At 38.1% G+C, this 25,888-nt stretch overlaps 1 pseudogene; it reads right to left on the reverse strand.

Annotated features, from left to right (window-relative positions):
- Positions 1-459: 459 nt before the first annotated feature.
- Positions 460-24,997, reverse strand: LOC110194962 (ribose-5-phosphate isomerase pseudogene; annotated as a pseudogene).
- Positions 24,998-25,888: the final 891 nt, after the last annotated feature.

Below are 25,888 nucleotides of genomic sequence, written 5' to 3' on the forward strand. Positions count from 1 at the left end.
GAAAAACTTCAGTGGTTCCAGTGAGGCATCAATGGGCTGCTGGCTTGGTCAGACTGGGCTGGGGGAGGGACCTCAGCAAACCAAACATTTAGAAACTTAATGACAAGTCAGCAGCCTTGAATCAAGGGTTCAAAATAACTGTCCCTTTTTTGATAGTATTTCATATAAAACATGAAATCAAGTTCAACCTTTTTCATTAAAAAACCCTAAAATTTTTGTAGATAAAAATATGTATATTTACATATTTCCTTAAAAAAAAACAGAGAAATTCAGCAACATTTTAAGAGACTTGGACAGACCCTCTCATATTCCTCTTCTGATAGATAAATTCCCCTGCTATAGTTACAGACTGTACCTTGCCTGACCTGTGTCAGATAACTTCTTCCTCACACTCCCTGAGCCATCTTCCATGCCAAAGGAGAGTATCAGACATGTTAATAGACTTGAGCCCCTGACTCTTCATATCATTATGATGCCTACGTTCACTTCACTCTATTTGTACACCCAATCAACCCTCCAGTCCAGCAGGAAGTTTCCATTGTCCTTCACTCCAAGGTCTGTCTAGTGAATGGCCATTTGCAGCTTAGCCATTCTGTCAGACATCTGGGCCAGCGTTCTGGTTATGGGGCCATATGCCATTAGGATGACTTCAATTGGAATTTACCTTTACCCCCTGGACTCCAAAATTCTTTGAATCCTTCCTATAAGGGTTCCAGTCCTGGATCACAGCCTCCACTGCCTTTGATGAGCCTGAGCTCAAGGTCTACTTCATCAGGCCAGCCAATAGCAAGCTCAAGCTCAAGATGCTGATCTAGGTCCCTTAACGTTAAGCCATTCTGAAGATTTAACTGCTGGGCCTGAAAGGATGTAGAATTATAGACAATGCTTAGATTTTCTTGTACAGCATGGTCAATGTTGGAGCCACTTCCAGTTCTCAGCACTCAATTATTCTCCATGTGGTTCTCTACAGTCCTTCAGCTTGGAAAGCCACAATATTCCTGTTGCTGAGGGCAACCTCTGTGTGTATGGGTGTATTTTAATGGGCATTTATAGTAATGAGTAATTTGCAATTATTGAAAGCACTATGCAGTTGCAATGAGTAATTTAGCTCAATCTCCTCTTCCTATTCAATTCTGGCCCCCGCTTATTTTACACCAACAGAATTTGGTCAAGGTACATAAGTTGTTTGACAAATTTGACAGGCTGCTTGTCTAACATCATGTCTCAGGCAGGGTGATATGCCTTTTATTCATCCACTTCGTTTTTCCAGTGTGGTTGCTTAAACCAATTCTTTGGTTTTTATGGATTTTACAAATTATAACATTCTTTTTTTTTTCTTTTTTTTTTCAGCTAAAGACAAGGTTCATTAGAACATCTGTCATATTGGGCAGACTCTTAAGGAGTCTGAAAGTCTGTGAGGTATTGGCTAGACTCTAAGAATCTGAGCAGTGGCTAGATTTTAAGAATATGAGCCTATAACATTCTTTATAACATTTCATGCTGCATGGTACGGTGGGTCTTGAAATAACAACACATCTGGGTTTCAATTCCAGCTTGGACATTATGTGACTATGGATAAATCACTCTCCTCTAATCCTTAGTTTCCTTATCTGTAAAATGAAGACAATCATATTTTCACAACAATTCTTATTTTTAAAAGTTTCATAAACCTTGGGAGCAATAGAAATATTGTTATTATCGCTAATACTATTATTACTTTTTTATTAGCTTTGTCACTTGAATATATAAGTGCTTGAAGAACCCTGCCATAAATAGGCAATTCTTTTATTTGGATTTAACAAATGACATCTTCCATGGCATTGGCCAAACAAACAAAATTTTGAGAAATTGAGAATTTAGATGGGCATTGTGGTTACTATGCACAATGAACTCCTAGTTCTCTCACTTTACTTTGCATCAGTTCATACAGGTCTTGCCATCTCTGTTTGTTTGTTTCTTATCACCCCATCATCATTTCTTATAGTACAATAGTACTCCATTACAATCATATGTCACAACTTGTTCAGCCATTCCTCAATTGATGAAAATTCTCTCAATTTCCAATTCTTTGCCATGATAGAAATATAAATATTTTTGTACGTATATATCCTTTTCCTTTTTCTTTGATCTCTTTGGGATATAGACCTAATAGTGGTATTTCTGGGTCAAAAGGTATGTATAGTTTTATAGCCCTTTATGTGTAATTTCCAAATTGTTCTCCAGAATGGTTAAAACAGTTCACAACTGAACTAACAGTCTATTATTGTATCTATTTTCCCTCATCCTCTCTAGCATTTGTCATTTTTTGTAGGTATGAGGTGGTACTTGGGAATAGTTTTAATTTGCATTTCTCTAATCTATAGAGATTTAGAACATTTTTATATGACTATAGATAACATTAATTTCATTTTCTGGAAAGTGCCTGCTCATATCCTTTGACCACTTATCAATTGGAGAATTACTTATATTCTTATAAATTTGAGAAATGAGGCCTTTATCAGAGAAACTTTCTGTAAAAATTTTTGATAAAAATGTTTGATATTATTTCATTGTCTATAGTACCTTTTATCAAAATATAATTTTCCTGGGTATCTCTTTAATTAGTCTATTTTTGCTTTCGCTTTGTCTGAGATCATGACTACTATCCCTGTCTTTTTTACTTCAGCTGAATGAAGCATAACAGATTCTGCTCCAGTCCTTTATTTTAACTCTGTGTGTCTCTTTCTGTTTCAAGTTTGTCTCTTGTAAACAATATATTGTTGGATTCTGTTTTTTAATCCATTCTATTATCTGCTTCTGTTTTATGAGTGAGCCCATGCTATTCACATTCAGAGTTATGATTACTAACTATATTTCTCTCCATCCTTTTTTCTTCTCTTTATCCTTCTCATTCTTTTTTATCTGTCCCTCCTCAAAAATCTGTTTTGCTTCTGACCATTGCCTCACTTAATCTACCGTCCCTTTTATCATTCTCCTATTCCTTATCCCCTTTCCTTCTATTTCCCTATTGGGTAAGATAGATTTCTATACCCAACTGAGTATGTATACATATATATCTTTGAACTAATTCCAATGAGGGTGAAGTTCAAGTATTTTCTGCCACCATCTTCATTTTCCCTTCCACTATCAAAGTTCTTTTTTGCACACCTCTTCTAAGTGAGATGCTTTTTCCCCATTCCACCTCCACCGTCCCTTTCTTTCAGTGCATCCCTTTTTTCCATCCTTTTATTTTTTTAGGTCATCTCAACATAATTAACTCACACAATCATGCCCTCTGTCTATGTAGTCTCTTTCTAACTGCACTAATAATGATAAAGTTCTTAGGAGTTATAGATATCACCTTCCCCTGTAGGAATATAAACAGTTTAACTTTATTGAGTCCTTTTGACTTCTCTTTCATGTGTACCTTCTTATGCTTCTCTTGAATCTTGTGTTTGAATGTCAAATTTTCTATTGAGCTCTGGTCTTTTCTTCAGGAATTCTTGAAAGTCCTCCATTTCATTAAATATCCATTCTTTCCCCATAGGATTATACTCAGTTTCACTGGATAGGTGATTCTTAGTTGCAATCCTAGCTTTTGCCTTCTGGAATATCATATTCTAAGCAAATCTTGTGTGATCCTGACTGTGGCTCCATGATATTTGAATTATTTCTTTCTAGCTGCTTGCAATATTTTCTCCTTGACCTGGAAGTTCTGGAATTTGGCTATAATATTCCTGAAAGTTTTCATTTTGGGATCTCTTTCAGGAGGTGATCAGTGGATTCTTCAGTGGATTAGACCCTCTGGATCTAAGATATTAGGGTTGTTTTCCTTTATAATTTATTATAATGTGATGTCTAAGCCTTGTTTTTTAAACTGGCTTTCAAGTAGTTCAATAATTCTTAAATTATCTCTCCTCAATCTATTTTCCAGGACAGTTGTTTTTCTGATGAGATATTTCACATTTTCTTCTGTTTTTTTTTTAACTCTTTTGATTTTGTTTTATTGTTACTTGATGTCTCATGGAGTCATTAACTTCCACTTGCCCAATTCTAATTTTTAAGGAATTATTTTCTTCAGTGATATTTTGTATTTATTTTTTCATTTGACCAATTCTGCTTAAGGAGTTCTTTTCTTCAGTATTTTTTGTACCTCTTTTACCAAGCTGTTAATTCTCTTTTCATAATTTTCTTGCATCACTCTTATTTCTTTCCCCAGTTTTTTTCTCTACCATTCTTATCTTTCTTTAATGCTTCCAGGAATTCTTGTTGGGCTTGTGTCCAATTAGCATTTTTCTTTGAGGCTTTGCTTGTAGCTGCTCTCACATTATTGTCACCTTCTGAGTTTATGTCTTGGTCTGCCTTGCTACCATAATAGATTTTTATGATCAAGTCCTTTGTTGTTGTTGTTTGCTCATTTTCCCAGCCTAAGTCTTAACTTTGAGCTTTATGTTAAAGTGGGGTTCCGCTCACTTCAGAGTGGGGAGGCACTAGTCTAAGCTTCAATCTTTTTCCATGCTGCTATTTTCAGAGATAGTTTTGGGGGTCTTCAAGTTTTTGGTGCTCCAAGGTGTTGTGATCTGGGGAAGAAGTATGGTCACTACTTTCCTGGTCTGTGCTCTAGTGTTTGCCTGGGAAGAGCCCTTGCTCCCCTGAAGCCACAAGTACTAGCACTAGCACTTTTCTTGGCCCTGGAACTGTGACCAGGTCAACTACCATCCTGAAGCAACGAATGCTAGTGTTTCTCTCAGCTCTGAACCATAACCCAGAACGGCTGATGGGCAATAACATTGCCAATCAGCATCAGCTTCACCCAGTGCCAGCACGTGGTCCCCTGTAATCTCTTTCTGACCAGTTGTCTGACCCTCTACCATCTCTGGGCTGAGAGCTCTGGAAGCTGATGCCACTGATGCTGTGGGTGCAAGTGCCTCCAAGATCCACTACTGATGGTGCTGCATCAGTTTGAGCTGGCTCCTGTTCTGAGGTCACAGGGTTCCCCTGCCCACCTCCTTAGTTGTTTTAGGCTGAAAAAATGTCTTGCTCTGACCTTTTGTTGGCTCTGTGGCTCCAAAATTTGACTTAAAATGTTATTTTAAAGTTGTTTGGAAAGGAATGTTCAAAGAGTTCAGCTGGGTTGCTTCCTGTACTCAGCCATATTGGCTCTATCTAAATACTTAGTTATTAATAGATTGGCCCTAGGGACAAAACTAGAAAAATTAAGAGGTAAATTATGCTTAATATAAAAAAACCCTCCCTAACAATGAAAGCTATCTCAAAGTGGGATTGGTTACCTTGAGAGTTAGTAGGTTTCTCTTTATTGTAAATTTTAAAGCCCCATTGAAATGTGAATTATTGGTATTATTACAGAGGGAGCAGAGTTGGAGAATTACCAAGCCCAAGCCAGAGTTCATTTTGTGCCAGAGGAAAGGTCATATAGATGCAGTGTGTTAGGAGTCTGTTAGTGTCAGACTTAAGAATATCAACCAAATTAACCGAAGATGTAACAGATTTGGAGGGGAAGGAGGGGCTATGCTGAGTGGCAGCAGCAACTGAGGAAATGCTATTTCCACCCAGGTTTTCTAGGGACTGCTGCTTTTCTAACTGACTCCAATATAGGCACAATAGGCCTCAGCTGATGCTGACAGCCTCTCAGGAGGGCAGTTCACCCTAAGCATCCTGATGGCTTCTGTTTACCATGTAATGTCCCTTCAATGGTTCCTAGGGGCAGCTGGCCAGGTGGTGGCTTGGTTCCCCTGTAATAAAAACACAGGTGTTGCAGGCATCATCTTTAATGTCCTTGCCAATGAAGGGGGCAATGAGTTGCCCTTCTCTGCTTAGAAACAGACCCTTAGTCCTCTGAACTTTGCTCTGGGGGGCCATGGGCCAACCTTCCTCCCCTTCATGCCTTGCTCACACTCCATCCACCACTCCCAGCATGCTCATTTAACTACAGCATTTAGGGTAATTAAACCCTGTAAGGCGGCTGGCCAGGTGACATGGGCCAGCTGATCTTTCATCTCATTGTTTAATGGCTGGCATTCATACCCTAAAGCACGTGACTGGGCCAGCTGAATGGTAACACCAGGTGTTGAAATTCTGTTATTGAGCCTAGTGGCCCAGTACTGACACTGAAGCGCCATCATCTCTGTGACCGGCCATCTTTCCTCTTCTGGGGAGGAGCACCAAGTGTTTTGACTGGGTAGTCTGCTGGCTGACTGGAAGAGGAGCTAAGAATAAGCATGATTTCAGGGAGTTAGAGCCAGAAGGGTGAACAGAAGACTGCAGTTCTGGTCATCTGAGATGTCAGTGAGCTGAGATAGATGGAAGCCAAAGGCTCAGGGAGCTGAGAGCCAAGGATGCACAGAAAGGTCAGACCTTTTGAAAGCTCCAAGTGGAGCACATGGTGCCCTTGAGAATCCTAGAGTATTAGAGAGGAGAGAGAACTTAGCAATCAGAGGATTAAAAGCTAAAAGGGACCTTAAAAGTCACCCAGTCCAATCTTAGTTCCCCCCATTTTACAGATTGAGAAATTGAGGACCAAAATGGTTAAGTGACCCATCTAAGACAGCATAGGTATTAAGTGGCAGAATCCAGTCTTGAACTCTGGTCTACTGCTTTTCCACTGCTCCTTCATTTTATAAAGGTGAGAAATGAGGCCCAGTAAGGGTTGTCTGAGGGCACAAGATCCAGGAAGAAGCAGAGCCCCAACTGCATCTCAAGCCTTCTGACTCCAAATCCATTTTCTACATTGCCTTTCTAGATGTTCCCTAGAGTCAGCATGTTAAATATGTACCTAAGGATGTTAGGTTATTTTTGGCTGTTGGTATTTCAAGAACCACTATCTCTTACATTGTGGAGCATTTTGGGAGGCCTGTGGTGAGGAATACTTGGTATCTTCCAGAATCATTTTCACTTGTAATAGCTCTACGCTATTCCAGAAAGGGAAGAGCTGTGGTTTTTTGATACTATCCCAGAAAGTAGAGTCACACTGACGATGTGAGCAAACACCAAACCCCCTTCCCCACCAGCATGTTTCCTGTGGTGACCACTGGTCACTTCTTCCACAACCAAATAGCTTTGGCTTTTTTGCTTGAGGGTAGTGCCAGATCCTTGTTCCCTACATGGGTGGAATCCTTGGGTGCTAATTACAAGGGACCATCAGTAGGACCTGAGGAAGAGAACCCTCCTGAAGGAAAAGGTTCTGGTCCAAGTCATGACATGAGAGATAAACAGATGGCTGTGAAAGATAGACTTCATAGAGTAAGCAAATTCAAAGGGCTAGGGAAGAGATGGGAGGGAGGTAGAGCAATGATAAAAATACGAATGATGATCAGTATGTTAGGTCAGGGAAAAAGACACAAATGGAGCAGCTCATGGGATGTTAAGGTTCTCATAGGATGATAAATTTAGAGTCAGAAGTCACTTAGTCCAACTCCTCCATTTTACAGATGAGGAAATTGAAGGCAGGAGGCCTTTAGTGACTTAACAAATGCTTGTAAAAGTCAATAGCATTCATTTAGAATCTACTATGGACCAGGCTCTGTCCAGAGTGCTGGGCATACAAAGAAAGCTCTCAATGAGCTCACAAGCTAATGGTGGAGACAACATGCAGACAACTATGTACAAACAATATACATATACAAGATCAACTGGAGACAAGTGTCAGAATTGAGCTTCAAACCCAGGTCATGGGATAACAGAACAAGAGTTGGAAGGAACCTCAGAAGTCTCTAGTCTAATCCCATCATTTTACAGATGAGGAAACTGATGCCCAGGAAAGTTAAGTGATTTGCCTAAGGTAACATAGTAAGAGACAGAAGCAGGATTTGAATACATGTGGTCTGACTCCAGAGTCAGAGCTTTTTCTACCATATCCTGCTGCCACCCAGGCCCCTCTGACTTTAGATTCAATGTTCTCTCCACTCAACCGTTGTGGTGGCATGTCTCATGCAAGATTTCTACCTGAGACGATTTTCTTCTCTGGTGCAGTGTGCTAGCCGTGCTCTCCCCTCTCTGCTGTGTTAGGCTCATTGTGGGCTCTGGCAGATTTAGCCTTTAGGATCCTTGCCTTCTTTCTCCTTAGTCAAGGATGACAAGGATGACAAGGATACTCAGCCAATAGCTTCCATTCTATGAAACTGCATTAATAAAAGTTGAGGAATCTCAGGAATAGGCAACGAAAGGGTGCACACTCCCATTCCCAGATGTAGGTCTCAATAATAAGAATGGGGGAGGAGGGAGCATAAGTATCCTATGGGATATGGACCAACTACTGACATGCATGGTGGGTTTCATCACTGCTTCACCTGGAACTCTGCTGCAATCAGCCTTGATCACAGGCACACATAGTCTGACAGAACCTTGACCTTAGGAATCTGTCCTCTACAGACACACAGACAGACAGAGACACAGACATTGCACCGTCATAAAGTCATCTGTTCTGGGGGCCCGTGTTCAGCCATATTGAACTTACACACAAGTGGATAAACCAGAAAGGGATTCCAAGATGTTGATGGTTAATCAGAATTCCCTAGGTCCATGATGTCATAACAGTGGTCCATCAACCCTGCATGGACAAGGCAGATTATAGGACTCCCAGAAATACTTGGGCAAACAAAGGAAGTCTTTCTGCACTGATGCCTCTCCACCAATTTCAATGTATTTTTTATGGTTTCTTAACTCTCACCTAACATATGAACCAATACTCCTGGGCTGATTCTCATACCCAAGATGACCTTCCTGTCACTATAGGCATTTAATTGCAGCAAATAGCCTTGGCTTGAGCTTGATAATTCTCTAATTCTTTTCTTATATCCCACCATCTCTTGCAGCTAATGTCCCTATATTTCTTCTCCCCTTATAAGTTAAATTACATTTGGTGCCTCCACTTTCTTTGTTCTCACTCTCTTCTGAGCCTTCTACAATTTGGCTTCCAGTCTCATCATTCAACCGAAAAAATTCTCTACAAAGAAACCAACTGAATAACCAGAGGAGAGGAGTCTATGTATGGTCCCTCTCTCCTAGAGCTGTATCCTATTACAACTCTGGTATGCTTAAACTTTAAGCTGCACCCAGTTTTAGCCAGATCTGGTTGCTGAAAGCATCCAGCAAGTGTGCTAATGCAGCATAACTAGCATTACACTTTCCTCATCCTGAATAGGCTTTCCTGGTTAATTTTTAGAAACCGCTTCCCTCTCTCTTTTACTACCCATCTGTGCTCCTTGACTTCACTGCCCCACCAGCAACCTGATGTCTGCCACAGCACAGCCTTTGTTTGAAAACCCTATGTAAACCTGGATCTGCAAAGGCTTTGGGCCCTCAACTACAGAGTGTATCTCACTAGTCTTTTTCACCACTGCCCAACATGTTGCCAAGTGGAATGGTGGGAGTAAAGAAGGCCACGTGGCCCTCTCTTCCTGAGTAAATTCCTGTATCCAATGTGCTGCACTTGACTGGATCATTCTAATCTATTCCATTCACTTCACGATCTGCTAATTTCCAAGTCTAATGGCCTTTTCTCAATCTTTATCTTTCTTGATCTCTGCAATATTTGATACTGTTGACCACTTTCTCTCCCTGGGTGGTCTCTCCTCTCTGGGCTTTTGTGACACTGCTCTCCCTTGCTTCTCCCACTCATCTGGTCATCCCTTTCTCAGTCTACTTTGGTGGATTTTCATCCATGCCATGCCCATTAAGAGTGAACCCCAAGTAGGAGTGTGCCAGAGCCAGCTCATACTGGTTCTCACAAGAGCTGAGTATTAAATTTTCAGTGTGAGCATTTACCTAGGAAATTGGCAAATGCTGCAGATCAGGGCTTGATTTATTGTGTTGGACTTAATGAAGTGATAGAGAAAATGCTAATAATGCTGTATTTCCCCATTGCTACCAGATAATGTATTCAAGATCCTTTCCATCTGCATCTGACTTATTTTTCCTAGTCTTAATCTCATATGACACCCTTTCATGTACTCTACATTGCAGTTCAACTGTACCACTTATTCCTCCCTTCTGCTCTGACCTCTTCTATTTCTGTGACATTTCTCAACTTGCCATCCACGTCTAGAATGAAATATTCCCTCTACCATCATTCCCATCTGTGAAGTTCTCCATTCCTTCAAGGCATAATTCAAGTGCCACCTCTTCCACAAAGTTTCCCTCTTGTACCTTTCTCCTGCCCCCCCACCCCCAAACACACACTCCAATTTTTTACTTACACTATTCTCTATACCTAGATGCCTTACTATCCCCTATTCACCTATCCATCAGTTTAAAGTCCAACTGAGATGTCACCTCCTCCAGAAAGCCTTCCCTGGTCCCCTAGTGTTTGTACCCTCAGACCTCTCGCATAACTTTATTTCGTAGCTCTCTCATGTACTAACTTATCATGTGAGCATATCTTTAGTTATTTTTGTTGGCGTTACCAGATTATACACACCATGAGGGGAGGGATCATAGTTTACTTTAATTTTATATCTCCCTTAGCACCCAGTATAATTCTCTAAGCACAGTAAGTGCTTAGTCAATGTTTGTTGAATTGTATTGAAATTAGGAGTCACTCTAGGTGGGGCCTTAGAAGAAATGCAGGTGCCTGGGAGTGGGATTATGACGCCTATTATCATTACTGTCCTCTGCTCCCTAGTACCTTTAGAGACTCTTACTAAAAAAATTCATTTTTGCTTGTTTCTTATCTGTTAGTCTTTTTTTCTATTGCTATTATGTATTTTTCCATTTCAAAATTTTTCTCCGAAGACTATGTTAGTTGTGACATTCTTCCTTGGACTTTAGGTCACTTGTAATTTAACAAATAAGGATAAACTACAAAATCCTTGTTTTTTCATGTTTTTCTCCCTTCCTTCCCCCTCCCTTTCTACCTTCCTCCACATGTCTGAATCCAGAGCTAGCTATGTATGTTCCAATTATCCTTCAGTTTTTCAGCCCCTTACAGATTAACAGTTATAGTGACCCTCTGTTAACCCAAAACATTCATAAGATGGTTCTTCTACAGCACAATGGTGTGTCAATGCTCTATATAAAAGTGGGAAGGGCTTACTCTCTGTATAGATTTAATTGGAGTCTGGGAACCATTCAGGGCCAAGACCACAAAAGCCAAGATCTAAATACACCAAGTGGGCAGCAGTGCAGGGATCCAGGGTCTGGGAAGGCAGAGGTGAGGTGACCATCTGCATGGGTTACTCCCCACATAGGAAATACTGACAGGGACTTAGAATTGTCAACAGCTGAAACTCTGTGGGAGTAGATACTACTTTGTTGTTGTCACTGTTCTTTAGATCCCCAGCACACAGCTAAGGGCCTGGCATGTAGTAGGTGCTTGATAAATGCTAGTTGTATCATATGATTATAAATATGAAGTAGGAAGAGGCTCTAGAAGTCATCTATTCCAACCTCCTCATTTTACAGGTGAGGAAGCTAGAGCCCATAAAGGTGAAAGGATTTGCCCCAGGTCACACAATTTGCAATGGATTGGAAACGTGTTCAATCTCTTCACTCTTGTGTTCAGTCTCTTCACTCTTCTCTTTATCGTTCACATACTGCCTAAGAGTAGGTTTAAACTATTTTTTTATTATGAATTTAATAAGCATCAACAACTGTGAACATTTTCATTTACAAAGAACAGAAAAAGATTGTGAACAAAACCATGAATCTCTCTTATTAGATATAGTTCATTTTTTATGTTCAAATTATATTGAGTACAGTAGTGTCAACACTTACCCACTAGGCTGTGTCCCCTTCTGAATTTTCTTCTGCTCTCTTCTATATTTTAAAATGTTTCATTGATGCTCTTTTCTTTTGTATCACTATTACTAACCACCTACCCTCCTTACCATAACTCTCTCCCTTCCAAAAAAAAAAACCCACCCTCTCTCATAACAAATATATATAGTCAAGAAAAACAACTTCACATATTGACTGTGTCTGAAAAGGCATGTAGTCATTACCTTTCTGCAAAGAAGTAGAAAGCATACTTCTTCATTAGCCTTCTGGAGTTGTGATTAGTCATTGTATTGAAGTCTTTCAAAGTGATTTTCCTTTATATCATTGCAATTATTTCATAAGTTCTTTTCATGGTCCAGCTTACTTCACTCTGTATCAGTTCATACAAGTCTTCCTAGGTTTCCCTTTATTTGTCATTTTTTCTGGAATATATGTTCCATAAGAGATACACACACACACACACACACACACACACACACACACTCACTCACTCCATATATTCATTAGGAAAGAAGTGTGAATAGAGAGCTGGCCTCGAAGCCAGGAAGACCTGCTTCAGAAGGGGGACACATGTCTTTCACATGTATTTTCTGTGTGTTTCTGGACAAGTCATTAACCTCGTAGTGGTTTAGGTCAGTGGTGTCAAACTCACATAGAAATAGGGCTGCTAAACCATACACAAGGATCCATGAAGGCTGCATGTTGACTTAGAAAACCACATATTAATGTTATCTATGTTTTATTTTATTTTTACTTATGTTGTTAAGTATTTCTCAATTAATTTCAATCTGATTGGGGCTATCTTGGTGGTGTTGTGGGCTGCATTGGCCCCATGGCTGCCTGCATGGTTGATATTCCTACTCCAGGCAATGTTCTAGACCATATGTTGCAAAGAAGGTGCTGATCTGCATTGGTTGTGGGGGGGCACATATCCTCACCTGTAAGTTTCTAATACCATTGAAATCACAGGTCCATCCCTAATCCTTAGATCCTAATTTGTTCAGCCATTGCCTAATGATAAGTACCCATTTTGTTTTCAATTAATTTTTCATTACAACAAAGAAGTGTCCCTGTAATATTCTTATGTATATATAGTTGTTTCTCTCTGTCTTTGACCTCTTTGGGGTATACGCCCAGCATTAGTATTGCTTGGTCGAAGAATGTACACAGTGTAGTGACTTCTTGGGTATGTTCCAAATATAATGGTTGGACAAATTCATTGTTTCCCCAATAATACATTAGTTGGCATGTTTTGCCACTGCCTCTCTAGCCCTTAATAATAGCTAACATTTTTCTAGTGCTTAAGGTTTGCAAAATGCTATACACATGGTCTCATTTGATTCTCACAATGATCCTGTGAGGTGGGAACTACTTATTATCCTCATTTTACAGATGAGGAAACTGAGGCAGACAGCAATTAAGTAATGTTTCCAAGGTTACACAGCTAGTAAGTGTTTGAGGCCAGATCTGAGCTCAGGTCTTCCGGACTACAAATCCAGGGCTTTTACCCACTCCACCACATAGCAGCCTCCTTGCCAATCTGATGAGTGTGAAAGTGGGGGCTGTTGTAATTTATATTTCTCTTATTATTGGTGATTTTGAGTACTGTTTCATATGTATATTGTAACTTTGCATTTCTTTTCTTTAAAACTGCCTCTCTGTATTCTTTGTCTATTAAGGAATGGCTCTTGCTCTTGTATGTTTTTATCAAATCCCTAAATATGTTGGATATGAGACCGTCAGAGAAATTTGCTTCAAAGATTATTCCCAGTTAAGTAGTTCCACTTCAATTCTATCTGTACTGATATTGTTTATGCAAAAAGTCTTCAGTTTTACATAAATAAATCTGTCCATTTTATCTGTTACGATTAGGGAGACAAAGTAGGGTAGTGGCTAGGGCAATACAGATCAGAAAGAAATAGGTTGAAATCCTACCTCAGATTTTTGCTAGCTGTGTGACCTTAGGCAATTGAGCAATTGACAAACATTTATTAGGCACCTACTATGTGCCAGGCACTGTTCTAGGTGCAAAAGATATAGATGGAAAAAAAATGAAATAATTGTTAGTCTCCAAGAGATTTCTTTCTATTGAATGATGGGCAAGTCATTTGACAGTGTTTGCCTCAGTTTCCTCATCTGTAAAATGAAGTGGAGAAGGAAATGGCAAACTGCTTCAGTATCTTTGCCAAGAAAACCCCAAAAGGGGTCATGAAGAGTAGGACACAACTGAAAAACAACTAAACAAAATAAGCAAGTCCTTAGCCTGTCTAGCGTCTTGTACCTCAGTGTCCTCATCCGCAAAATGAGGAGGTTTGACTTGATAGACACCAAGGTCCCCTCCAACTCTAAATCTGATACTATGATCTGATTATCATCTCTGTCTCTTATGTGGTCAATATTTTTTCTCCTATCCGTAAGTGCAGAAAAAGTATCTGCTTTCTTGGGCAGCTCGATGGCTTAGTGGATGGAGTGTGGGACACAGAGGCAGTAAACCTGCATTAAAATCCAACCTCAGACACTTATTCTCTGTATGACCATGGGTAAGTCACTTAACCCTGCTCGCCTCAGTTTCCTCATCTGTAAAATGAGCTGGAGAAGGAAATGCAAACCATTCTGATATCTTTGCAAAAAAAATCCCAAATGGGGTCACAGACTGTCAAACACAACTGAAACAACAGAATAATAACACATTTTCTTTCTCCTCTAACTTGTGAATAGATAGATAAATGGATAGATAGGTAGATAATTAAGTGTTTACTACACTGTGACATTATACTAAGTTTAGGGAAAACAAGTACAGCCAATCACGACCACCACACTTTCAAGGAACTTATATTCTAGTGGAGAAAAATAACATAAAGAAAGGAGTTGGGAAAAGGATTGAAGAGGGCAGGGGTATATGTAAAATGGCAGGAGGTGGAAATAGCCAGAAAGTGGCATAGAGGCCTAATTCCTGACCTTTTGTTCCTCTAGATGAATCTTGTTATTACTTTTTCTAATTCTAAAAAGTAATTTTTGGTAGTTTGATTGGTATGGCATTTAATATGTAAATTAATGCTGGCAATATTCTCATATTTATTACTGTGAGTAATGGATGTCTTTCTAATTTTATCTCTATAAAGAGTGTTTTGCACTTGTATTCATACAACTCTTGTGTCTATTTAGGTAAGTGGAGTTTCAGGTATTTTACATATTGTGTACTTATTTATTTATTTTTTTATTGGTGTTCAGTCATTTTCAGTCATGTCTGATTCTTCATGACCTTATTTTGGGTTTTCTTTTTTTTCCTGTTATTGTTTGATCTTTTTTTTTTTAATATAAATTTATTTTTTTTTTAGTTTTCAATATTTACTTCCACAAGATTTTGAGTTCCAAATTTTCACCCCATCTCACATCTCCCCCCACCCCAAAATGGTATGCATTCTGAATATCCCTTCCCCTAGTCTGCCCTCTCTTTTATTTCTCCCCCCCCCACTTGTTCCCTTCCCCTTCTATTTTCCTGTAGGGCAGGATAGACTTCTGTACCCCGTTTCCTGTATTTCTTATTTTCCAGTAGCATGTGAAAACATTTTTTTTAAACATATGTTTTTAAAACTTTAGGTTTCAAATTTTCTCCCTTCCTCACTCCCCACTCACCCTCATTGAGAAGGCAAGCAACTCAATATAGGTTATACAACTGCAGTTATGCAAAACACTTCCATAGTAGACATATTGTGAAAAACTACCTCTATTTCCCTTAATTCTATCCTGCCCTCCCATTTATTCTATTCTTTCTTTTGACCCTCTCCCTCCTCAAAAGTATTTGTTTCTTCTGATTACCCCTTTCCCAATCTGCCCTCCTCTCTATCATCCCCTGCTCTCTTGTCCCCTTCTCCCTATTTTCCTGTAGGGTAAGACAGATTTCCATACCCAATTGAATGTGTATGCCTTAAGCCAAATCCTATGAGAATAAGATTCACCATTCCCTCTCACCTTCCCCATTTCCCTCCACTGTAAGAGCCTTTTCTTTTCTTTTTTTTTGTGAGATAATTTACCCCATTCTACCTCTCCCTTTCTTCTTCTCCATATAATCTCTCTCATCCCTTAATTTTATTCTCCAGATATGACCCTTAATCTTCAACTCACCCTGTGCCATCTATCTATCTATCTGTCTATCTATCTATCTATCTATCTATCTATCTATCTATCTATCTATCTATCTGTCTATCTATCTGTCTGTCTGTCTGTCTGTCTGTCTATGTATACATACATACATACATATAATTTTTTTCCTCCAACTACCCTAATACTGACAAAGGTCTCATGAGTTATAAATATCATCTTTCCATGCAGGAATGTAAACAGTTCAACCTTAATAAGTCTCTTATGATTTTCTTTCCTGTTTACCTCTTCATGTTCCACTTGAGTCTTGTATTTGAAAGTCAAATTTTCTATTCAGCTCTGGTCTTTTCATCAAGAATGCTTGAAAGTCCTCTATTTCACTGAATGACCATTTTTTTCCCCTGAAGGATTATACTCAGTTTTGCTGGGTAGGTGATTCTTGGTTGTAATCCTATCTCCTTTGCCCTCCAGAATATTATATTCCATGCCCTGCGTCCTTTAATGTAGAAGCTGCTAAATCTTGTGTTATCCTGATTGTGTTTCCACAATACTTGAATTGTTTCTTTCTGGCAGCTTGTAATATTTTCTCCTTGACCTGGGAACTCTGGAATTTGGCTACAATATTCCTAGGAGTTTTCCTTTGGGGATCTCTTTCAGGAGGAGATCAGTGGATTCTTTCAATTTCTATTTTGCCCTCTGGTTCTATATTCAGGGCAGTTTTCCTTGATAATTTCTTGAAAGATGATGTCTAGGCTCTTTTTTTGATCATGGCTTTCAGATAGTCCAATAATTTTTAAATTCTCTCTCCTGGATCTATTTTCCAGGTCAGTTGTTTTTCCAATGAGATATTTCACATTGTCTTCTATTTTTTCATTCTTTTGGATTTGTTTTACAGTGTCTTGATTTCTCATAAAGTCACTAGCTTCCAATTGCTCTATTCTAATTTTTAAGGAAGTATTTTCTTCAGTAATCTTTTGGACTTCCTTTTCCATTTGGCCAATTTTCTTTTTAGGGCATTCTTCTCCTCATTGGCTTTTTGGACCTCTTTTGCCATTTGGGTTAGGCTATTTTTTAAGGTGTTATTTTCTTCAGTATTTTTTTGGGTCTCCTTTAGCAAGCTGTTGACTTGTTTTTCATGATTTTCTTGCATCACTCTCATTTCTCTTCCCAGTTTTTCCTCTACTTCTCTTACTTGCTTCTCAAAATCCCTTTTGAGCTCTTCCAAGGCCTGGGACTGATTCATATTTTTCTTGGAGGCTTTGGATGTAGGCTTTGACTTTGTTGTCTTCTTCTGGTTGTATGTTTTGATCTTCTTTGTCACCAAAGTAAGATAATATAGTCTGACTCTTTTTGCGCTGCTTGCTCATGATCCCGGCTAGTTACTTGAGTTTTAAAGTCATTGTTAAGGTAAGAGTCTGCTTCCAATGTGGAGAATGTACTGTCCCAAGCTTCAGGGGTTTGTACAGCTGTTTTCAGAGATACTTGTAGGGACCTGTAAATTTTCAGTTCTTCCAAGGTGGTATGATAAGAGGTGAGGTGTTTACTCCTTTCCTGGCCTGGGCTCTGGTCTATTAGTGACCACAAGTACTCCTTTCTGTCCTGGAACTGTGAGGGGGGTTTTATCTTCACAGCCACTACAAGCTCCGTTGTGCCAGTGCTGCTCCTCACCCAAGGACAGCCGCCCAGAACTGTGACCCAGATCCAAGCACGGATAAGGCAAGATATTCCTGCCTCAGCCCTGTCAAAGAGATCCCTACAATCCCTCTCTGATCAGCCACTGGATTCCCCCTCAGTCTGTGGGCCAGAAGCTCAGGAGGCAGCTGACTCCCCAGGGCCACGCTCTCAGGGAACTGGATCTGAGACCCTGTGCTCCTCTCTCAGCACCAGAGAAACAGATTTTTCCTACTGACTTTCTAAGTCTTTGGAAATTGTGGATTGAGGAGTCTGAAAACCGCCACAGCTGCCCATGATTCAGTCCTCTGAGGCCTGCTCCAGGTTCTCTGCGGCCTGTGCGCCCACGCCACCCTGAGCTCCTCTCTCAGCCCAGCATGATATGCCTTTCTGATCAATCATCCAGGTTGTCTTGGGTTGGAAATTTGTTTCACTCTGTCTTTTTGTAGGTTCTGCTGCTTTAGAATTTGTTTAGAGACATTTTTTTATAGTGATTTGGAAGGCTTTGGGGGAGAGCTCAAGCAAGTCACCACTGCTTTCACTCAGCCATCTTGGCTCCAACCCCCCCTTGTGTACTTATTTTGAATGAGATTTCTATTTCTATCTCTTCTTGCTGTATTTTGTTGATAATATATAAAAAGGCTGATAATTTTGTGGGGTTTTTCTTGTTTTCTTAATTTTTATTTTTGTCAGCTATCAAAGATTTATTTTCTTCCCTTCTACCTTCTTTCCCCTCCACCTCCTAACTGGAGGGGGTGGGGAATACCTTGTACCAAATATGCATAGTCAAGCAAAACAAACTCTCACAATAATGTTCAAAAATGTATGTTTCATTGCATATATCTAGCTCATCACCTCTTGGTCAGGAGGTGGCTTGCATTCTTTATCATTAGTCCCCTGGAATCATGGTTGGTCACTGCACTGATCAGAGTTCTTAAATCTTTCAAAGTTGTTTGTCTTTACAGTGTTGTTGTTATAATATAAGTTGTTCTTCTGGTTCAGTGTGCTTCACTTTGCATGAGTTGATACAAGTCTTTCATGGTTTCTCTGAAACCAATCCTTTCATCATTTCCTATAGCACCTCAATAATATTCCATTATATTCATATACCATAATTTGTTTAACTATTTACCAATTGATGGATACTCCCTTAATTTCCAGTTCTTTGCCACCAAGAAAATAGCTGCTATCATTATTTGCATACATATGGATCCTTTCCCACTTTCTTTGATCTCTTTGGCATATAGATAAAGTAATGGTATTGCTAAGTTAAAGTATATGAATAGTTTAGTAACTTTTGGAGAATAGTTCCAAATTGTTTTCCAAAATGCCTGTTCCAATTGCCCCTCCATCATTTAAAAATTTTCCTTTTTTCAGAAACTTTGCCAATCTGGTGAGTGGGAGGTAGAACATCAGAGTCACTTTAACTTGAATTTTTCTCATTATTAGTGAATTGGTTCATTTTTTCATAAGACTGTTGAAAGTTCAGATCTCTTCCTTACACAACTGACTATTCCTAAACTTTAATCACTTTGCAACTGGTAAATGATTCTTATTCTTATAAATTTAAATCAGTCACTTATATAACTTAGAAGGGAGATTTTGATCAGAGAAACTTGCTTTTCCTCAGTTGAATATTCCCTTCTAATGTAACTGCATTTTTTTGTTGGTGTAGAATATTTTAATTTTATGTAATAAAAATTATCCGTTTTGCCCTCTGTAGTCCTCTACTTCTTTAGTCATATATTGGTATCCTATCCATGGATCTGAAAGGTAATTCTTCCTTATTCTTTTACTTTATGTGGCCTTTTATGTCTAAGTCACTTATCCATTTGGACCTTATCTTGGTACAAGGGATAATAAGGTGATGGTCTACATGTAATTTCTGCCAGACTGCTTCCCAGTTTTCCTATCAGTTTTTGTCCAATAATGAGTTCTTAGTCTTTGGGTTTATCAAATGCTAAGTTACTATGTTTCTTCTGTATGTCTTGTACTTAATCTGTTCTGTCTACCATCTACCTCTCTAATTTTTGGCCAGTACCCAATTGTCTTGATGATCTCTGCTTTGTGGTATAATTTGAGATCTAGGCCACCTTCCTTACCACTTTTTCATTATTTCCCTTGAGATTCAGTACCTTTTGTTCCTGAAAATGAATTTCATTATTTTTTTTCCCTAGCTCTATTGGGTAATTTTTTGGAAGTTTAATTAGTATGACACTGAATAAGTTACCTTAATTTAAGTAGCATTGTCTTTTTTATTCTATTGAACACACATGCAAGCACATGTAAATAATTTGGTGTTGAAACACATTCAAGTTAATAGGGAAATAAGAGAGGACGGGAGGAGAAAGGAAAGAAGAGGAAAGTTAGATTCAGAAAGAGATTAGCTATACGCAAAACAAATTCCAAGCTCAAAAGGGAAGATCATCAAGAAGAGGTTAAAAGGTAAGAAAGTGATCTGGGAAAGGCTTCAACCCAAAAATAAGATCTGGGTGGGGAAAAGAAATGAGAAGCAGAGGGCAGAAATTAACTGCATTAAGCATTTTCCTTTGTAAAATGTGGGTGGGCAGAAAGGAGAAGGGGAAAAATATAATAGAATAGGATGAAGGGAAATACACAATTAATGATCATAAATTAATGTGAAAGGGATGATTTCACCCATAAAATGGGAAGTGATAGTAGAAAGTATTAGAAAGCAGAAAGTAACAGCATGCTGTTTACAAAAAACACACTTGAAACGTGAAGAAAAACTTAAATGATATTAAAATAAGGTGCCTAACTCAAAAAAGTAAGCTCGGCAATCACGATCTTAGTTAAAGCAATAGGAAAAATAAACTTGATTAAAAGAGATAACCAGGGAAACTATATTGTGTTGTAAGGCATCCCAAACAATGAATGAATCTCAATGCTTAGCTTATATGAACCAAATGGTATAACATCTAAATACTTAAAGGAAAAGCTAAATTTACACCAAGAAATAGACAGTAAACTACAACAGGGGGAGACTTCAATATTTCCCTTTTAGAGTTAGAAAAATCTAACAAAATAAAATAAGAAAGAAGCTATGCACCTGAATAGAATTTTAGAAAAGTTGAATATGATACATCTCTGGCAATTATTGAATGAGAATAGAAAGGAATATACATATTTATTATTTGGCTATGTATTAGGGCATAAAACCTTAACAAACAAATGCAGAAATATTTCTTTTTATGAACATAATGTAATAAAAAAAATTCATTAAAAAGCTACTAAAGAAAGTTTTAAAATTAATAGGATCTAAATAACTTAATTTTAAAGAAATAATCCCAGACTACTCCTGGTCTGATACTGGGGAATTGAGGCAGAGATCCTTTTTTGGCATCAGAGAGAAAGTGCTGTGAACCTACTCCTTGTCTGAGAGCAGGTAATAAATTCATGATCCTACTCTGGGATCAAAAAGACAGTGTTGCCAGCCTATCCCTGCTCTGCTCCTGAAGAACTAATTCTTTGATCCCTCTTTGGGATGAGAGAGAGAGAGATAGAGAGAGAGAGAGAGAGAGAGAGAGAGAGAGAGAGAGAGAGAGCTTGAGAGCGCATTGCTGGTCTACCTCTGGTCTGGGGATAAATCTACACTTCAACCTGCAATCTCTTTCTAGAGTTAAAGTGGATCACATTGCTAGTCCATTCCCATTTCCTCAGTTTCTGCTCTGGTCACTTATCTGTGGGCCAAATCTGTAATCTTATGCTGGGAAAAAAAATGACCCACTGTGGTTTCTTCTTCAATTTCCTGATCACTACTCAATCTGACACTTTTCTTATATCTTTATGAACATAGCTGTGGGAGGAGCTGGTCTGTTCTGCTTCCTTCTCTATAATCTTTGATGATCTTTTTTAGTGCTTTCTCTGAGAGTTTATTTTATATCTTCCTACTTAACTGAAATTATTTTTTAATTAAATTTTTGTTTAACTCTCTATGGTTCTCTAAGTAAACCATTATATCATCTATGCCTGTGTTTATTCTCTCAGCTTCTTTTTTTTATCTTATTACTTTAGGTAGCATTTCTTGAACGAATCAAGCAATAGTAGTGACTGACAATGGACATCCTTGATTTAAGCAAATGGTTTCTAGTGTTTCTCTATTCCAGTTAATGCTACATTTTAGTTTTATATGGATATTTTTTAATAAATTTAGGAAAATTCCATTTGTTCCTATTATTGATAATGTTTCTTTTTTTAACATTGCCAGTCAATAAGCAATTCTTAAGTGTTCTCTATATGCCAAGTACTGTGTTAAGTTCTGGGGATATAAGGAAAAACAAAAGACTGCCATTGCCCCAAATATATGTTGCAGTTTATAAAAAACTTTTTTTTCCTCTAAAGACATAATTGTGCAATTTTTCAGATACTGAATCAACCCTGAATTCAAAGATATGACATACAACCATGTTAATGTATTTGTATTGTCTTTTTGCTAATATATTATCCAATATATTCATTAATATATATCAGAAATATTGGTCTATAGCTTCCTTTACTTTATCATTCCCTGGTTTATATGTCAGAACTGTATTTGTCTTATACAAGTGTTTTTAAAAAATGATTTTTTTAAGATCTAAGAATGGTTTGATAAGAGTTGGCATTTGACTCCATTTTGCTCTATAGTCACCATTTTTGTTAAATGTTGCCTCAATACATACTGCAAGATCCTTTTGTAGCAGGCTAGCTTCTTTTTATTTGCCTCTAATTGCTTTATGATGGCAAAATAAAAGTATGATAGCCCAAGGAAGTCTGTTCCTTCTCTTTATCTGGTTTTATCTTGGTTTAATTAGAATGACTATGCTAAAAGAAGGATACATTCCTACTTTCTTAATTAGAGATATGATTATTTGACTTATCTTTTAAAAGCATTTTTACATCGCTTATCTTTAAAAGCCTCTTGTTATTCTCTTTATAGAATAGTATAAATGTCACTAACCAAATAATGACAGACATACATATTTGTTGACTTCTGATGGGGTGTGTCACACTCTGAGTGAATAAAATGCAGTTAATCTTTCTCTCACTGCCAACTGGAAATTGACAATCCCTAGTCATGAATCCTAGGTTAATTTTTGTCGCAGAAGTAATATGGTAGGGTGCCTATTTCATGTTTTTGTAATCAATTTATGTAATACTGGAGTTTAAACCTATCTATTCCTGTGTTTTTTTTTTCCTTCATGGGCTCCTTTATGATTTTTGAAATGTGTGTTGTTGGGGTTTTTTTTTTTGGTGTGTGTGTTGAGTTATTTAAATGCTATGTTTCTTTTCTGCTAATCTAGGTGCTTTACATTGTTTGTAAATATTCATACCTTTCATCTAACATCAATATTTGTTGGCAAATAATTGGGCAAAACAATTCTTAATAATTTTATTTATTTTCTCTTCTTTGTTGTCAATTATCCTTTACTGAGGTGTTATGCTTTGATTTCTATCATTTTTTAAAATCAAATTAGTGGCTTGTCCATTAAAAAAAAAACCTAGCTCCTAGTTTTATTTTACCAATTCATCAAGTTTTTGTTTTGTTTTCAGTGTTGTTTGATTTTCAGAATTTCTATTTTTGTGTTTAGCTAAGGGTTTTTGATTTATTACTATTCTAATTTTTTTGTCCCATGCCCAATTCATTTACATATTTTTTCTTTTGTTTATGAAAGTCTTTAAAAATATACATTTTCTTGCAATGATTGGTTGTATTACAAAAGTTTTGGTATATTGTTTCATTCTTACAATTTTCTTTACTGAGATTATCATTTCTATGATTTTTTTCTTTGATGCACATATACTTTAGGCTGACATTTTCCACTTAAGTATAATTTTTTCCTTCAAATATCTTTTGTGATTTATAAATTTTATTGCATTTTGGTTAGCAAAGGATAATGTAATATGTTTACCTTTTTGTATTTGTGAAGTTTTTATGTCCTAGCACATGGCTAATTTATCCACCTGAGCATATGTATATTCTTTTTGATACCCATTTAGTAACAGCCAGAGATCAATCATGCCTAAATTTTCTAAAATTCTATTTAAGTCTCTAACTTCTTTCTTGTTGATTTTCTTTTTTAGATTTGTCTAGGTCTGAAAGATGCACACTGAGGTTTCAACTATTATGGTTTTACTTCTACTCGTCCCTGTAATTCAATGAACTTTTCCTTTAATTTCTTAAATGCTATGTCTTTTGATGTTATGTCACATATGTATGTCTACACATGTGTGTTGTTATATATATGTGTGTGTGTTGGTATTATTTCATTATCTATGGTGCCTTTAAGGTATAGATAATTCCTAGGAACTAGGTCCTACCCTTTGTTATAATCCCTTGTTTCTTTCTCTCTTTATGGCTCTGTGTGGACATGGATCTCAGTTCCATATTTGTATTCTTCTTGAACATTCCATTGCCTGCTGTGCCCCTGAAAGCTCTCAGTTAGAACTTTTTCTGCTGTGGCTCTGAGAGAAGCATGGGTTTCAGGCTTCTTGAATGTACTTGTTTGGCTCTGTCCCTTACTGCTGCTCCAACAAGCCAGGTCCTAGATTCTGCTATATTCAGGGCTTGTTTATTGGAACTGACACTGGCTTTTACTTCCCTGGAGTATGTCTACCCCAAGCTCCTCTAGATTCTTGGCTGTCTCCTTGCATAGTCTTGGACTAGATGGAGGAGCTTACTGATGCTCCTCTGTGGTCTTCTTGATTATTGTTCTGTTTGGTGTTCTGTTAAATCATTGTAAAATCACAACTTTAATATATGCCATCTTAATAGGAAGTCCCCAAGTAGTTTTAATGTAATTCTTTGTCACTCTATTAAGAAAACTTGAGTGGCTCACCTCTGAGTACTGAATAAATTATGAACTCCTAATTGTGGCATTGGTGGCCCTCCACAATATCTTCAACGTACTCATCCTGCCTTCTTAAATTATATTAAATTATTCTATCCATTATGTTTCAACCCAACTGGATTATTTCTAGCCCTTGAACTCATCCTGCCCTATCCCAATTGCAGGTTCATATAATCTCCTATGGCAGGGATGGGACATCCCTCTCTCAACACATCATGTATAACTTTTGAAGTTCTTTTCTTTAAGCCCTAATTCAGGGACCACCTACTCCATGAAAACTTCTCTTTCCAGGAAAAAGTGATCTCTCCTGCCTCAAATTTCTCCTAGTTCTTTTCCTGGGTCTCCTTTCATATTCATAACACATTAACTCATATTATCATAGTTATTTGCATTCATGTCTTTCATGGTTATTAGTTTGTTAGTTCCTTAAAAGCATAGTCTATGTAGTATGTTCTGTCTATCTGTATATTCCTGGTGCCAAGCACAGGGCTTTGCACATAGAGGGCTCCTAATAGATATTTGTCAAAATGAGTTCAATTGAAATAAGAGGGAATTAGCATATTATACCTGGGCTTAAAGATATGAGAGTTCACTCACCACGTGGAGCTTGGCAATATGTGCACAGATACTTTGCTCTTGTTGGCCATCCAGTATCTTCGAACCATAGTCAGACATTGGATTATGTTCTAGGTTGGCTCCTTGCATCTCACATTAGCTGCATTGCTGAACAGGAGTGCATTGCTTCAGGAGTACACTTGGCACCAGCTTGCTTGGTATTTGATACTCACTGTGAAATCCTCTATAAAACACACCTCTTCTTTTTAAGTCCTTCCAAAATGAGACTTCATCTCTGTGGACTTTCCTATGAAGCTAGTTAAGAAGCACCCAGAGGGTGTGTCTAGGACAGGGGTGGGGAACCTGTCATTTGAACATTTGATTTGAACATTTCCAGTTCAGGTCTCTCATTTTACAGAGGAGAGACCTGAGCCTCAAAGGAGATTAGCCCAGTCACAGAGATTCTGTGCAAAGGTGAAGTTTTCACCTCTCCTGATACTTACAACGAACTCATATTCTCCATTATCAGCTGACTTTGACTGTAGGTTAGGATGACAAGCACTTATCTCCTAACAGTCCCCTCCTGTACTCTATTTAACTTATGTTCCAGAGACAAAAATCTCCTCTTTCTTTGGGGGACAGAAAGATGACTCATGGGTTAAAACAAAGAACCAAAAGAAAAAAAAAAAGGATCTCTAACAGCACATGACTGCCATTTATCCCCAATTGAAAATGGATACATCCACAATTCACCCTGTTTATAATAAACAAGATATATGCTTGGCTTCAACATTTTCTACACTACAGTGAGCTTAAAACCCAGCTGTGAAGAAGGTAAATTGTGGTGACTGCCCACAGATTAATAACCAGAGAGTCCAGGCCGTTCCTGGCCAGGAGCCTGGGGATGCTTTCATGGTTCTTCACAGAACTGCAGTCAATCCTCATGTGACAAACAGTCCCTTAGCCATGATGCTGGGATAACAACTACTACAACATCCATA

This window comes from Phascolarctos cinereus, unplaced genomic scaffold (genome assembly GCF_003287225.1).
Source record: "Phascolarctos cinereus isolate Bilbo 61053 unplaced genomic scaffold, phaCin_HiC Scaffold_2;HRSCAF=192, whole genome shotgun sequence".
NCBI lineage: Eukaryota > Metazoa > Chordata > Mammalia > Diprotodontia > Phascolarctidae > Phascolarctos > Phascolarctos cinereus.